General features: G+C 43.0%; 1 non-coding gene across 1 annotated transcript; it reads left to right on the top strand.

Annotated features, from left to right (window-relative positions):
- The first annotated feature begins 4222 nt into the window (after nucleotides 1–4222).
- Nucleotides 4223–4359, top strand: LOC111724228. Its single transcript, XR_002772559.1, has one exon. It is a non-coding gene; the product is annotated as a small nucleolar RNA SNORA2/SNORA34 family (small nucleolar RNA).
- The last annotated feature ends 10654 nt before the right edge of the window (nucleotides 4360–15013 follow it).

Below are 15013 nucleotides of genomic sequence, written 5' to 3'. Positions count from 1 at the left end.
ATTCGGATGCCATTAGTGGGTTTGGCAGGCACGCTCACCATCCACTTCAGAGGACCACGGCACAGATTAAGGGAGGCTGGATGCTAATTTGCACATATGGAAATGCTTTTCCTCGCCGTCGATGGCTCTGTTGTGGACAGATGGAATTAGCGAGAACTTCGAAGTCGTGAAGGCAAACACATCAAAAAAAAAAAAAAACCGCCAGCCTCTCTCTTTTCTTTCTCACTGTTTCTCTTTCTGTCAGCCTGCCTCTCTTTTTTCTTTCCCTTCTTTCCACTATTCCCCTGTCCTTCTCTCTTCTTTTCCTGTCCCCTTTCTCATGTGAGATCCTTCACGACTGCACAAGAGTAAATAAATGTTGCCCCAGAATGTGGCTCCCAGCATTAATAATGCATCAATCATATTTCAATTGCAAATTATTCTGGAACAGCAAGTCCAACCCACCCCCCTCTGCATCAGTTGTGAGTGGGCTTCAGGTGCCAGGGAGCTCCTGACATCCTGACAAAATAAGGCTGGTCTTTGGTGGGCCGGGGCCTCCCTTGCATCAGCCGGGATGTTTCGGCACCCCCTTCCCCACGCGGGCCTCCCTGTCAGCTGCTGCAGATGGGGCACGTTCCCCAGCAGTCTCTCTGCTCAACCGAGGAAGGGTTCTTCAGATGTACTCCGCTTGCTTCAGGGCTGAAGGGATAAATCCGATGGGATTACATTTTATTATTATTTCTCTTCCTTTGTTGTACTCTGTACCTTTGACTGGGAAGGTCTGTAATATTTTATTTATCTGCAGACTCACCAGCTTTAGTGTCCCTTCAGAACTTGTCATAGAAAGGTATCTACCTAGATGAGACAACCGCCCGGCTAAATGACCCTCTTCAGGGCTTGGCAAACTTTTTTTTGGTAAAGGGTCTGATAGTAAATATTTTCATCTTTCCAGACTGGACACCTCTCTTGCACTTACGAAAGCAACCGTAGAGAATATATCAATGAAAGGGCCTGGCTGTATTCCACTAAAACACAGTGGGACTGAAGGGTCTGCAAAATGTTTTATGCTAAGCGGGTACTTTACCACCCACTGGTGCAGGAAATCCTGAATTGTGGGAGTCACACAGTTCTATCTATATCCCTCAGACTCTGTTTTTTAACTTATCTAAGAGGTGGATGAAAGCACATCTCCTATTTGAGAAGAATGTTTTTGTCCTGCTTTGCCTCAAGTAACTTCAGAATGCCTTCATCCCTGGGTTTCTACCAGGTGAGCGTACCCCGAGAGAGCACTCTAAGGGCTCTGCTGGTTCTCACCTGCCCTGCCTCTGTGAGCCTACAAGCTCAGTACCACTGTGGTCATGTACCTCAAATTGTCAGTCTTGATAATTTCCCTTTCTCCTTCCATTACCTGCAAAGATAAGTCAAAGCTTCTTAATGGTGATGCATGGCTGAAGGGCCAGAATCCCCATCCTTTAAGGGGCAGGTGTATGTGGGGGGGGGGCATTGGAGAGGGTCTTCTATTACTAATCTTTGCAAATGCCTTTCTGTCCAGCCTTCTTCACAGCCTGAGTCTGTGATCTCAGCGTAAGTGATTTCATCAGCCACCTGGTTGTGTGACTAACTACCTGCTTTTATTCTAGCCATTCAGATGTATAGTTTCTTTGGGGCAAGGAGAGAAACAGGGAAGGAGATACATTCCAAAGTCTAGAAGATGCTTAATTGAGTTTTTCTGCTTTCCAATTAGATGTACTAAAACCACCACATGCAGCTTAGTTCCTCCTATCTCGATACTGACCACCACTGCCCTGCTCAGTATCCCTGGATTGAGACAACTTTCTCTGTGTGGCTTTGTCTTAAGAAATCCTCGTGTCTTCTTTCACAATTTCATGATCGGTTCACTCAGAGGTGTTTATTATAATGGTCCTGGAGCAAAGAGCCACCTCTTTTATTAAAATTATTGTCTGTGATTTGGATATAATCTGTGTCCACTGTGTGTGCAGCAAGGTACAAATCTACACACTCTGTGCTTTTCAAATCCCTGGACCAGAAAACAGAGAGATTTGGGGTAAAGTGCAAACTCCATGCCTAACTTAGTTGTTCCCCCTTCAAACCAGATAGGTAAATTCTGACCTTTGGTTTCTTTTTGTCTGAAAGGGCTGAAACTAATAATGGAGATGTCTTATGCAAATGGATTCTCCTCACAGGGTTTAGGGAAGCCCAGTGAGGCTATCTCCCAGAGCACTGGTGCCACCCATCACTACACCCTCCCACACCCCTGGGGCTGGAGTAAACCAAGCTTCCACCCAGGAAGGCTAGCAGAGCAGACAGTCTTTGACCAAAGGGAGGTACACAAAGACCAGCTGATCTGAAGAATAAGTCAAATGCGTCAGGAGGAAAATATGTTAGGGGCTCAGAGCTGTGAGGACGGGGCAGCTCACACAGGGGGCTTTGGTTGGCGAGCATGAAGGTGCTGGGAACTAGTGAGAATCTACTATATGCCGGTGTCCTCGCCAACACTTAGGATTCCCACAGCAGATAAATCTCTTTTTCACCATTTTATATATAAGGCTCAGAGATGTGAAGGACTTTTAATTAAGGTGCAGACTGTGGCAAGTGTGTGAAAACAGGATTTGACTTTTGCTTTTCCTGGTCACACACCTAAAGTGTAAGCTATTTGCATTAGCAGGTGTGAAACCTTGTGGCCAAACACTGCCTGTGTGCATCTTGCCTGACCTGCCCCACCCCCACCCCCGGATTCTAGTCACTGGCTCTTCTCAGCCTCTCAGGAGAGTCTCGTGAAAAGTCCCTCTTGAGCCTCCCTATGAAGGGACCCCCAGGGTCATCCCACAGTGAACACTCTCACTCACTTTCCTCATCATCTGTATGTCAGATTTCTCTGAATTCTTTTCTGCAAGTGCAGAGACAAGGCCAACCCAGCTTCATGCAATATATTTATTTATGAAATCTTGACTGAATGATTCACTGATTGAATGAGTAATTTTGAAAAGTGCATACTGTGGGTGCATACTTACAAGTGCATACTTATATCGAGGGATTGACATAATTTTTGTTGATTCTTTACCTATGTATATACTTTTATCCTCCAGAAAAAAAATATTAAAACAACAGGGCGGTGCCTATGGCTCAAAGGAGTAGGGCACCGGCCTCATATGCTGGAGGAGGTGGCCCAGCCCAGGCCAAAAACTGCAAAAAAAAAAAAAAACAACAACAACAACAAGTGATCTAGTCTCAGATTAGCCTGATCTTGTTTTCTGCATGTAATTTCCTTGCTGTCTTTCTGGTATTATAGCAATTAGGTCGAGGGTCCAAAGGATTAACGGGAGACATTGAATCATTGGGAGCAGAACACATTGATATTCACTTTCAAGTTCAACTGACATTATCTCAGCCCTTAGATCACTGGACCATCCTCTGTGAGCACAGGGGCCCTACTTTTTTATTATAAAATACTGGTATTTTTATGTATGTTGTGTGACTAACTATCTGGTTTTTCCAGCCTATTGTCCACACACGTAGGTGCATGTGTGTGCACACACGCACAAGTTATAAAATTTAGTTCAAGAACACATACCTCCTTGCTAAAAATCACTATAGTCACCTTCAAAGGAGTCCCCTTGGGAAGTTATGCACCAGTGGCAGCCCCGAGTCCACCCTTCAAATCAATTTTGGAATTCTTTTTCTTGAATAACCATAAAAGCTGTCACATGAAAGTTTTGACAACTAAGTTCATGAACTTGCCGCTGTGCACGTACATTGGCAGCATGGTATAAATAACTCGGTAAGGTTTCATAATCTTGGTATATCAGTGTCTCATAGCAGTGTTGATGTCAATGTGTACTGGCATTTGGAAAAAGATTTCCAGAATTGCTCTGAAGGATGAGGGGCTGGCATTGGTGTATAGCTTCTCAGGAGTAGTACTTCAAAGGTGACCATGGTGATAGTTATCGATGAAGTACATAGCACTTTTTCTAGGATGAGTTCATGAGGAGATAAATATATAGATGTACAGACGGAGGGTTGGAGGAATGGATGAATAAACTATGAAAAGGCAAACCGTCAAAAGCATCTGGTTTTTCCTGCCTTTTTTCCTATCTTTGTTTTACCACATAGAACCCATGTTTCTTTTTGTTAAACAAGAATCTAATAAGAATTCCATATCTTCTTATGACTTAATTTGAGGAAAAATTAATTTACAAAATTTGATTTAAGAATTGTAGCTTGGTTGGCCCTGAATCAAGGCCAGCAGTTTGCTGAAGCTGTTGGTTTCAAGCAGGCGCCTAAAGAATTATCTTTCTATGGTCTGTTGGCTATTTCAGAACTTTGGAAATGTAATGGTCAATTCATTAGAAAGAAACAGTATGAGTTATTGGTGATAGATGTAGGCTAGTATGTATTTGTAGTCTTAATACTGGGGTTCCAAAATATCTATAAAATATTATCATATTTATCTCAAGAGGATATTTAAGTTATTTGTTAGAATTATAGTGCTGTTAAATCTTAATTACAGCCCCCCAAAATTACTGTGGGTTTTTACCCAAAATAAAAATATAATTCTACAGTAAAAAAAACAAAAAAAGAATTGTAGCTTGCAGTTGAACATAAAATTTTGTGTTCCTGGGAGTCCAAAGCAGGTGAATTGCTAGAGCTCAGGAATTTGAGACCAGCCTGAGCAAAAAGTGAGAACCTGTCTCTAAAATACTAGCTGGGCATTGGGGTGGTCGCCTGTAGTCCCAGTTGTTTGGGAGGCTGAGGCAAGAAGATAGCTTGAGCCCAAGAGTTTGAGGTTGCTGTGAGCTATGATACCATGGCATTCTACTGAGGGTGACAGAGTTAGACTCTGTCTCAACAAAAAAAAAAAAAAAAGAAAGAAAAAGAGTTCTTCACCTTGGTCCTACTGATTTCTATTTGAAAATTTCCAAGAAATATTATCACCAAAAATAAATAGCTACTACTATGATTAATATAATGTAATTAATATAACAAATTAAAAACTGTTACAAAACTAAAAGGAAATATAATATTGGATTTTCTTTATGGCTCTGCCTCTGTTCTCATAGAAATTCTGATCAGTGTCATGCTCTCCCTGCCAGGTTAAGATCTATCTTCTCGTGTTCCTGATATTTTAACATTGGTTCAAAACTGTACACTAGTAAGATGCTAAAAAAAAAAATCCCCTAGTGATTTTGTAATAGGAAACTGAATTTTAAATGACCAAGTGCTCCGAATGCTTGTCTTAACACCAAACTCAGTTCTGTTGGGTGTTTCCAAGTATTGAAAGCAATTTCTGTGTAGTCTTCCCAAACTGGGCGAGAGTTGGTTTCAGATAAGTGGTTATTGTTTGCATGGCCTAATGTCTATTTAATTGGAAAAATAGACTCAGAACATTTTCCCCACTCATTACGCAGCAGTGCCTTGCATTAGTGGGGAAAATGTATGCCGTGGAGCCTGAAAAATGATGCAGAAACTGAGCTCAGAATCTGCCACCTGCACTCTAGAACATAAAGGGCGTTAAAAGGCAAGAGGAGAATGAAAAGAAGCAGGAACAAAGGAAGGAGCAGGTTGCCGGATTTCACTGATGGATTGTAGGCAGTGTGAAGGGAGGGGGAGCTGAGTCCAGGTTGCCTCTAACTGGCTGTTATCATAAGAAAATCCTCTCCAAGAGGAAAAACAAGTGGGGGATGGGGGAGAGAGCATGAATGAGGAAGAGGGAGAGGGTAAAGGACAGAGAGAGGGGTGGAGAGGGAAGCAGTTCAGCAATCTACCTGGTTCAAAGTGGTGGTCTGGAATTTAAAGTCATATCATCTGATTCCAAGTTTCACTGAAACCTCCACAATCATATCCCCATACCCTAATAACCACGGAAAGCTCTGAAGTGTCTCATTCTTTCCACTTCTCTTTGCAGCTTAGTTCTATTTATGTATCATTGCTGTGACAGTCCCATTAAATACCAGATCTTTGTGACTTCCATCCACAAGAACACCAGAGGCAGAAGAAAACTTTAATTTCTATTCTTCAGGCCACTGTACTCGAAGATTCTCAGGGCTAAGGCCAGCACATTATAAGGTAAGGCTGACATTTTCTGCCTACACCTGTGTTTTGGCTATACAATATTAATATACGCTTTCTGAATGGTATAATGTTCATGTACCTCCAAACCAGGAAAGTGATGACAGGTATATTAGGTCCCTTAATATTTACTTATTTAATATTTTTATGACTTTTTCAGACACAGGAGAAATATGTGGCCATTATGAAAAAAAAATACTTAAAAGTACAGGATAGTACAGAGATAGAAAGGCAAATAATCCATAATCTTATTACAGCAAAGAAAAATCCCAATCGTCTTTTCGAGTCTCTGTGTGTGCTTGTTTATTTAAATTTTCATGATGATTATATTGAATATAAAATTTTACAGGGTATTCTTTCACTCAACTTTATATTGTAAAAACTTTTGAAAATGTTCACATATTCTAAACCTCATCTTTCATGGCCCTCTGTATACAGTGTGAATATACGTTATCATTCGTTTAACATTGAGCTTTTAAGTTCTTATTTCATTGTTTTTGTTTTAAAAATGATGTAATGCCCACCTTTTTGCAACTTCTATTTTCCATTTTTTCTTCCTGGAAGATGAAATATTTTTCTTTGCCCGGCCTTATTGTCTTCACTACTTCCTTGGGAATTTCCTCTTCCGTGAAGCTACTTTTAGTTCTTCAAATTATAATCCACGACTTTTCATACCCCAAAATATGAAATGTTACATGTTTAAATATGCAAATAGGTATCTAGTATTTCTATATGATGTTTTGTTATATCTACGTTATTATATACATCAGCTAAACCGGTGACTAGCTAGGTGAATGTGGACTATTTTTGTTCTCTCTCTCCTCTCAAAGACTTCATTTCTAAAGTGAAGATAACCGGCCTGAGTAAGAAGGAGACCCCATCTCTACTACAAAAAAAGAAAGAGAAACTTACCAGGTGTCCTGGTGCACGTCATGTGAGATTTGGGGCAAATCGCTGATCTCTGATCATAAGAAAACCATCTCCAAGAGGAAAAGCAAGTATCAGGGGAGGGAGAGAACTTGGTGTACTTGGGAGGCTGAGGCAAGAGGATTGCTTGAGTTCAAGAATTCTAAGGTTGCTGTGAGCTATGATGATGCCACGGCATGCTACCCAGGATGGTGGAGAGGGAGAGATTCTGTCTCAAAAAAATAAAGTTAAAAAAATTATAAAATAAAGAATTGAAGATAATAATACATACTTCTTAGGGTTGATATGAGGATTAAAAAGTTGTCCATCACTTTTAGGTTAATTATTATACTGATTTAGTCATCAAGAAGTATTCTGTGATAATTGAAACCCTGGGAGGAAAAGGACATACCCCCCCCCCACACACACATGTATATACAGCCTCAGTACATAGCCTAGTGCCTTGTCCATAGAGATCAGGAGTTATTAGCTGAATGGAATGGCTGGAGTTTAATTTGAATGTTAACATCATAAGGGCTTTTGTTCAGTGGATATGCTAATAAAATTGCTCTTATAATCAGGTTTTGCATCTACTATAGAGTATTTATTTATGGATATCACATCCATATATATTTTAGGATTTTTATAATGGAAAGTCTATTTTTTTAGAGGAGTTTCATGTCACTAAAAAAATAGTGTTTGAGACATTCTAATAATGGCCGTATGTTTGGTGAGAGAGCCTCTTTTAAGCACACAAAAATGAAGTTAGTTAATTGGATGGTTATAACAGGTACAGAGGGGGTTTATAAAACTCACAATTAAGAGGTACCCACTGTAAAAAAAAGGCAAAATGTATTTTCTTTAGGCTCCTATAAGCTGCATTTTCAATGCACAGATTTAAAAAAATTCCAAGTGCTCTTTTGTCCCACATGAAAGAAATGATGACTTTTTATGCAGCATACTAGGGCCTTAAACAGAATAAAATAAAAGGAATGTTCACTCTGAGTAGGACATCATGGGCTTCGTCACAGTAGTCTCATGACATTCTCCCTCCAGCTGTTTTGATTTATCCCTCCACTTCCAATAAAACTCGTGTTTTATTTCAAGGGGCAATCCATAATTAACTTTTCAACTGGTGGCAGTGGTTTCTTTCGGTGCCACCAACAGTGTGGAACTCAACCTTAAAAAAACACAAGTCCAAGTGAAGGACCTGGTGGATACACTTTCTCTGGCTCTGTTGAGGTTTCCTCCCTCTGGCGCTTCACAGTGTTAGAGGCGTTATGGAATTTGGCCTGATTGCATAAGGAAAGGCAGAATGGCTGTGTAACAAAGGCAGAAGACAATTATTTTGTCCTCTCTCAAGATAGGTGCCTGTAATTACAGATAACTCCAACTTCCGCAGTTGGAAAAATAGGTAGATAGACAGATGGGTACTGATAAACACACACACACACACACACACACACACACACATCTCCACCTATCACTTATCTATCTGTCATCTGTCTACCCACCTATCCACCCATCCATCCACCTACATACCTACTCATCTCCCCTTCCTTCCTTCCTTCCTTCCTTCCTTCCTTCCTTCCATCCTTCCTTGTTTCTCTCTCTTCCTCTGTCCCTCCCTCCCTCTCTCTCCTATCACTATTTATCTATCTGTTCATCCATCCATCTATTCCTTATCTATCACCTATCAACCCATCCATCCACCCACCCACCCACCTACTCATCTCCCTTCCCTCCCTTCCTTCCTTCCTTCCTTCTCTCTCTCTCTCTTCCTCTGTCCCTCCCTCCCTCTCTCTCCTATCACTATTTATCTATCTGTTCATCCATCCATCTATTCCTTATCTATCACTTATCGACCCATCCATCCACCCACACACCTACTCATCTCCCCTTCCTTCCTTCCTTCCTTCCTTCCTTCCTTCCTTCCTTCCTTCCTTCCTTCCTTCTTTCCTTCCATCCTTCCTTGTCTCTCTCTCTTCCTCTGTCCCTCCTTCCCTCTCTCTCCTATCACTATTTATCGATCTGTTCATCCATCCATCTATTCCTTATCTATCACCTATCGACCTATCATCTACTTCACAGGTCAACATGAAGCTGAACAAGAGTGCTTTTCTTTCCTCAGTGTCCTCAGCATATTTGGTAAATACAAAGAGAAATAGAAGAAGGGGACATGGACAGAGAGAAACGTGGTATTTACTGGAAATCTACTGATGCCAAGGGAAGGAGAGGGGCTGAGAAATTAAGAGGGAAAAATCAAAGGTGAGTTAAAGAGTTAAAGAGAACAGTGAATGTAAATGCAGTGATCTGTTTAGCCACTACTTGGACAGAGAGAAGCCAGAGGCACTCTGGTCCCAACATGACTGGGTGGGTGAACTTGCTTCTCCCCCATGCCTCCGACCATATAGGCGCCCCTCAATTGTCTCAATGTGGAGGCTGGATCCTCCTCAAGTACCCCAGGCTGTGGGGCCCAGGAAAGCGGCATGTTGCAGCCTCACCCAGAGGGGATAGACATACCCAGGAAGGACTCAGGGGTGAGGCGCTCCCCTTGGAGCCAGCACATATCCAGGAAGCTACAAGCAGAATCTATGGCAAATACTTTTTCAGTGGATGGCTGCGACAGTGAGGATGGTTCAGCCTGGATCTGACCCTTTCTCTGCCCCTTGCTGGTTGAAACCCTTGCCAACAACTCTCCAGACCCACCTGTGCCTCAATGGAGAGAAACAATGGTTTTGCTCCTAAGGCGTCCAGCACGGTGCCTGACACAAAGGACACTTCATATTGTTATCTCCCCCACCCTGTTCATTCTCATCCCATAGGTGTGACTCAGGCATCTCCAGGTCTTCTAGCCCTATAGTTTTCTCTTGTCCTCTTATTTATGAAAAGAGAGAGAGAGAGAAGGGAGAGGAGAGGGAGGAGAGAAAAGAGAGAAGAAGAGATAGACTCCATCTCCTGGGAGCTCTGAAATCCTAGTAAGTAGTTATTACCCAGGACAGAACTCTATAGCCGGCCACTCCTTCTCCCAGAGGTCTCCTGGCCCTTCACACTTAGGTATCTGCCCCTGGCTTACACTGGTTTCTTTCTCTCTTGTCTCTCTACTACTTTTGCTTGTGCTTGTTCCAGTCCACTTTACACTATGATGTGTGTCCAGGAAACACTAACACATGGCTCAACCACATACCAGCTGTGTAATTTGGGGTAAGATACTCAACCTCTCTGTGGCTCAGCTTTTCCATCCATAAATCGTGGATGATGACAGTATTTGCCACATTTTTTTTTCTATTGTAACAAGATTTTCTCTCTGCTCCACATGCAAAGCCCTCAGTAAAATGCCTGGCCTCACGTTCATGTTCAATGAACATAGACACTGACTGTAGTGTACTGTGGGTGGCTCACATTGATTTGGCCACAAAATAATTAAGGAGCCATGTGCCTGACTTACTCCTGAGTCTTAGTGGTTGGAGTAGAAGATGGAGTGCGTTTAATATTGGCACATAAGGTAACATCACTCCCGTGACCTGGGCAGTACTACTGATCAGCTTAATAGCAGATGTATTTTCCATGATAGCCCCAAGCCAGAGATAGCCCTTCCCTTCAAGAGGGGATTAAACTGTCCTTCCAGTTACTCAGGACACTCCCTAAGCAGAGAGAACTGAATCAAGAAGACACACGGGCATGGAGGTTGAAAAGACACGTCAGTGCATTGTCCTAGCGCCTTTGTGGTTGACAAGTCAAGCAGACAGCTGGCCATTTGCAGAGGATAAAGGCGGAAAAGAGGGCTGGCTATAGTAATACGTTTTCCTAAAGACAGCATTTTAAGCAAGTATTGAGAATGTGGCTTAATAAACGGAAGCACTGAAGCAAAAGTGCCCTTTTGAGTACAGTGCAGAGGTACAGGGACAGTGCGGACTCGTGGGACAATGGAGAAGCCAGAGTGGCCCTGCACAGACATCAATCCTCAGCAACGTGGGCTTTTGTCAGGCAGAAAATGAGAGGAACACTGGACTCATTGTGCGTCAGCGTGTTGCAAGATCACGCCTAAGTCTCCTGCAGAATGGGAGTGGGGGGGATAATGATTCTCCAAAACTTTTTTTGTTGTCTTTGTAGAGTTCCAGATTGAAAAGCCTCTCCTGGTGGTGTGATGTACAGCTTACCAGACCAGGCAGCTTCAGCCTGACTCTTATCACTTAGGAAGTTCTCACCAGAAAATAATAGGAAGCCCAATCCAAGTGAATTGGGCAGCGTGTGACATCTTACTACAAAAAGCCAAGTGGTAGAGAGGCTTGCAGGTAAAAGGGGACCTTAGCTCAGTCAAAGAACCAAGGATGTGGGTTCTTCTGTGTTCTCTTCACCTTGATCAACACATGGACTGTCCCCAAGTCAGCTTCTTTCAAAGTTCAACACGGCTGCTTCGGTTCTGGCACGCTATAGAAACCCGATGATGAGGGAAGTATTAGTTTTCTAGGGCTGTTCTGACAAAGTACCACCAACCAACTGACTTAAACAACAGAAATACATTGCCTTATAATTCTGGAGGGTAGACGTTCAAATTCAAGCTCCAAGGAGCTAGGCTTCCTCTGAAACCTGCAGGGGAGCATTTTTCCTTGCTTCTTCTAGCTTCTGGCACGTGCGGCAATCCTTAGTATTGCAGAGACCAAGGCCTTGCAGACGCATCGCTCTAATCTCTGCCTCCACGGTCACATGGCTGTCCGCTCCCTGTGTCCTTGTCTTCACATGGTGTTCTTCTCTCTGTGTCTTTCTCCTTTTTCAGAAGAACTCTGGCCCTATCGGGTTAGGAGCCATCACACTCCAGTACAGCCCCGTCTTAGCTAATGGTATGTACAGTGATCCTATTTCCAAATAAGTCCACATTCTGGGGCACAGGGATGTTAGAAGTTCAACATATCTTTTGGGGGGATACAATTCAACCTATAATAAGGAGTATCTTCTCTTTGTGATTGTTATATTTCCCAAGAGGGTTTCTCCTCAAAGCTCATTGGCCCACATTGGGCCACACACCTCACCAATCTCCAGAAAGGGGGATATAATTTTTATAATTAATTAAGATTTGCTCCTGAGTATCATAGGGAAGGGCATTTATCTGAACAAAGTGGATTGGGTAGCAAAGCACAGGGGGGCGTTTTGGGTAGGCTGTCCAAAGTTTCTACCAGGTGACACTCAACCCCAGATTACAGTGTGCCGAGCAGACAGAGAGGAAGATAGACACAGCGGGCAGGCAGGCTTCTTGTAGAAACCCACACACGCAGGGGTCGCTTACTCTATCGCTTGATAACCCCTAGGGTCAGACGTCATTGCCTGGTCTATCTGACTTCACTATCTCAAATCTCCATCTCGTCTAAAGTGAGCCCAAGTTGTCCACATAAAGCACAGGTGACCGTCCATCCCTTCCCTTAAAAAAAGAACAGTTTGTCCCAAGGAAAGAAGCACAAGCTTCTGAGCATGTCCTTCTGCCCTTTGCGATCCCAACTCTCAGATCTGTTTCTGAACATTTACCCTCTCTTTTTAGTTAGAAATCCAGCCTTCTGCCTCCCAATGCAAAGCTTCCTCATCCCACCAGGCTTGACTCCAGTACACACACCTTTGAAACATTCACAGTGTCCATCCTCTTCTTTGCGCCCCATCTTTCCATCTGTGTGTGACTCTGCAGACCCTTGTGTTCCTCTCTCAGCCTGGCAGATTTAGCTCATCCCTCAGGGCCCAGATCCTGTATCACTTCCTTTAGATCTGAGATAACTTCCCTGGCTTTCTCGGGAGAGGCAATTATCCTGGGTGCTTGACTTTTGCCAGTCACTGTGGCTCCATTTATAACAGCCATCAGCCCTTGCATTGATAACATCTCCAATGACACATCTATTTCTCACATTGGCCTGGGAGCTCTCACACCTGTCTCTGCATCTCTGCCATGGCTGCCCACCTGCCAGCTGCAGGAATGGGCACTTTGGGCAAACAGGTCTTTCTAAAATGGTGTGGTATGTGCAGAAATAGAATCCGGAGAACCATGTGAGAGATAAAGAGGGAGCCAGGAAGACTGGTAAAGTGCATTAGTGGGAGAATTCCAGGAAAGTTTCAAAACTGACTTCCACGCACATTGCCCCATTTAGTCCTTATGTGAGCCTCAGTGACAGAACTGACAAAGTAAGAAGTTAGGCTGAGGGTGACAATTGCCCAAGATCACAGAGCTTCTAAGTGACATACCTAAGGTGAGACCTGGCCCTCCAGTGTTTAGTCCATTGCCCCCACACGTGAGCCTGCTGTGCTTTGCACGCTTGGCTTCTCCAAACTCCTGCTGAGATTTAGTTGCCATTATGTGAGCCTTGGGAGGTGGCCCTCAGGAGCTGTTTAGGTCCTATGGGCTCCACTCTTAAGTTTGGACTTATGCTGCTATTTAGGGAAGTGGGTTTCTTATTGCAAGAGTTGGTTTGTCCCCCTTGCCCTTTCTCCTCCTCTCCAACGCCCTGCTGTGTTATGGTGCAGCAAGAAGGCCTTCGCCAAATGCTGGCCCCTCAGTCTTGAACTTCTTAGCCTCCAGAACCACAAGCCCACACTTTTCTGTTCATAATAAACTATCCAGTCTCTGATATTCTGTTATAATACAAGAAGGAGCTAAGACAATGCCCAGGATATGGCAGGACCAGGAGCTTGTATTATTGGAATTCCCTGCCTGTATTATTGGAATTCTGCTCAGTTTTTGCAGGTCTGCAGGACACAACACAGCTTGGGAACAGACTAGGTATCAAATAGCCAATGTACAACAAAACTTCAATTTCTGGGCTGCCAACTTGGACTGTCTAGAAATCCACATGGCTGTGGAAATTAGATACACACAGCAGGTTTTTTTCAGTGTGTCCACTGCATTTATTCAAGCAGCTGTTTTCTGGAATCAACTTCAGTGCTAAATTTTAGCTGGTGTTCTAGGTGAGATTGTTTCTCTCCGTAATTCCTATTTTATCATGAGCAGAAAGCCGTAACGGTGATCAGCGTAGAGAGGGCCCCCATTTTAATGTGTCCTAACTCCTACCTTTGATAACATTTTTGCCTTTTCCAAACTTCCTTTCTTAGTGAACATGGCTGTGACCAAGTTCCCTTCCTTCTTAGAGCTCCTATTTGTCATTTTGGAAATTCTGCGAGTTAACCAGCTGAGGGTGCAGCGTGGCCTGGGCAATGCCGCCCAGCTGCAGAGAACATTAGGCCAGAGGAGGAGGAAGGGCGGGAGCATGTGTACGAGATGCATGCAGTGGGCAGAGATGGCTTCAAGCCTCAGCTGGGTGAGGTTGGGAAATCGATTTAGACTCTTTAAGCATCAGTATTTTCCATCTGTAAAATAAGCGTCATACAAGGCAAGAGAACTGTTAGAAAATTAAATGAGAAAAGGACATTGCAGCCAGGTCTCTATACCAATGCACACTCATTGCCCGGACACTTCATTAGTGAACAGTACAGTTAACCAGGTTTAAACTGTGCAGGCCCATGTATGTGCAGATTTTTTCAACATGTACATTAAAAAAAAAATGGAGATTTATAACAATTAAAAAAAACTTACAGACCAACAGCGTAGCCTCGAAAGATTGAAAAATTAAGAAAAAGGTATATTGTGGATGTGTAAAATACATAAAATATATGTAGATACTATTCTATTTATCATTTACTACTATACAATATACATAAGCTGTTATAAAAAGTTACAGCTTCTCAGAATTTAGCACACGAATACAGAACATTCATGGCACCATCCGCAGTTAAGAGAAATATAAACAAATATCATGGTGCAGTATTAAATCATAACTGCATAAAATTAACTGTACTAACACTGCATTAGTGGATTGACTTTGTAGCCACCTGTTGTTACTATTTCCGTGAGCTCAAGGTTTTGAGTACCGGCTTCAAACCCCGTACGACCCTCATCCTCTTCCCTTGAGCAGGGTGTCTCTCCAGAAAATCCCATATGGTAACACAAAGTTTTCTCTCGGTTCATCCTCACCTTTCCTCGTGTTCAGTGCACACTGGAAGCCTTGAC

The sequence above is a fragment of the Otolemur garnettii genome, unplaced genomic scaffold (assembly GCF_000181295.1).
Source record: "Otolemur garnettii isolate 467f Iridium unplaced genomic scaffold, OtoGar3 scaffold00020, whole genome shotgun sequence".
NCBI lineage: Eukaryota > Metazoa > Chordata > Mammalia > Primates > Galagidae > Otolemur > Otolemur garnettii.
Note: the sequence above shows the minus strand (reverse complement) of the source record. Positions and strands in the feature narration are given on the sequence as shown.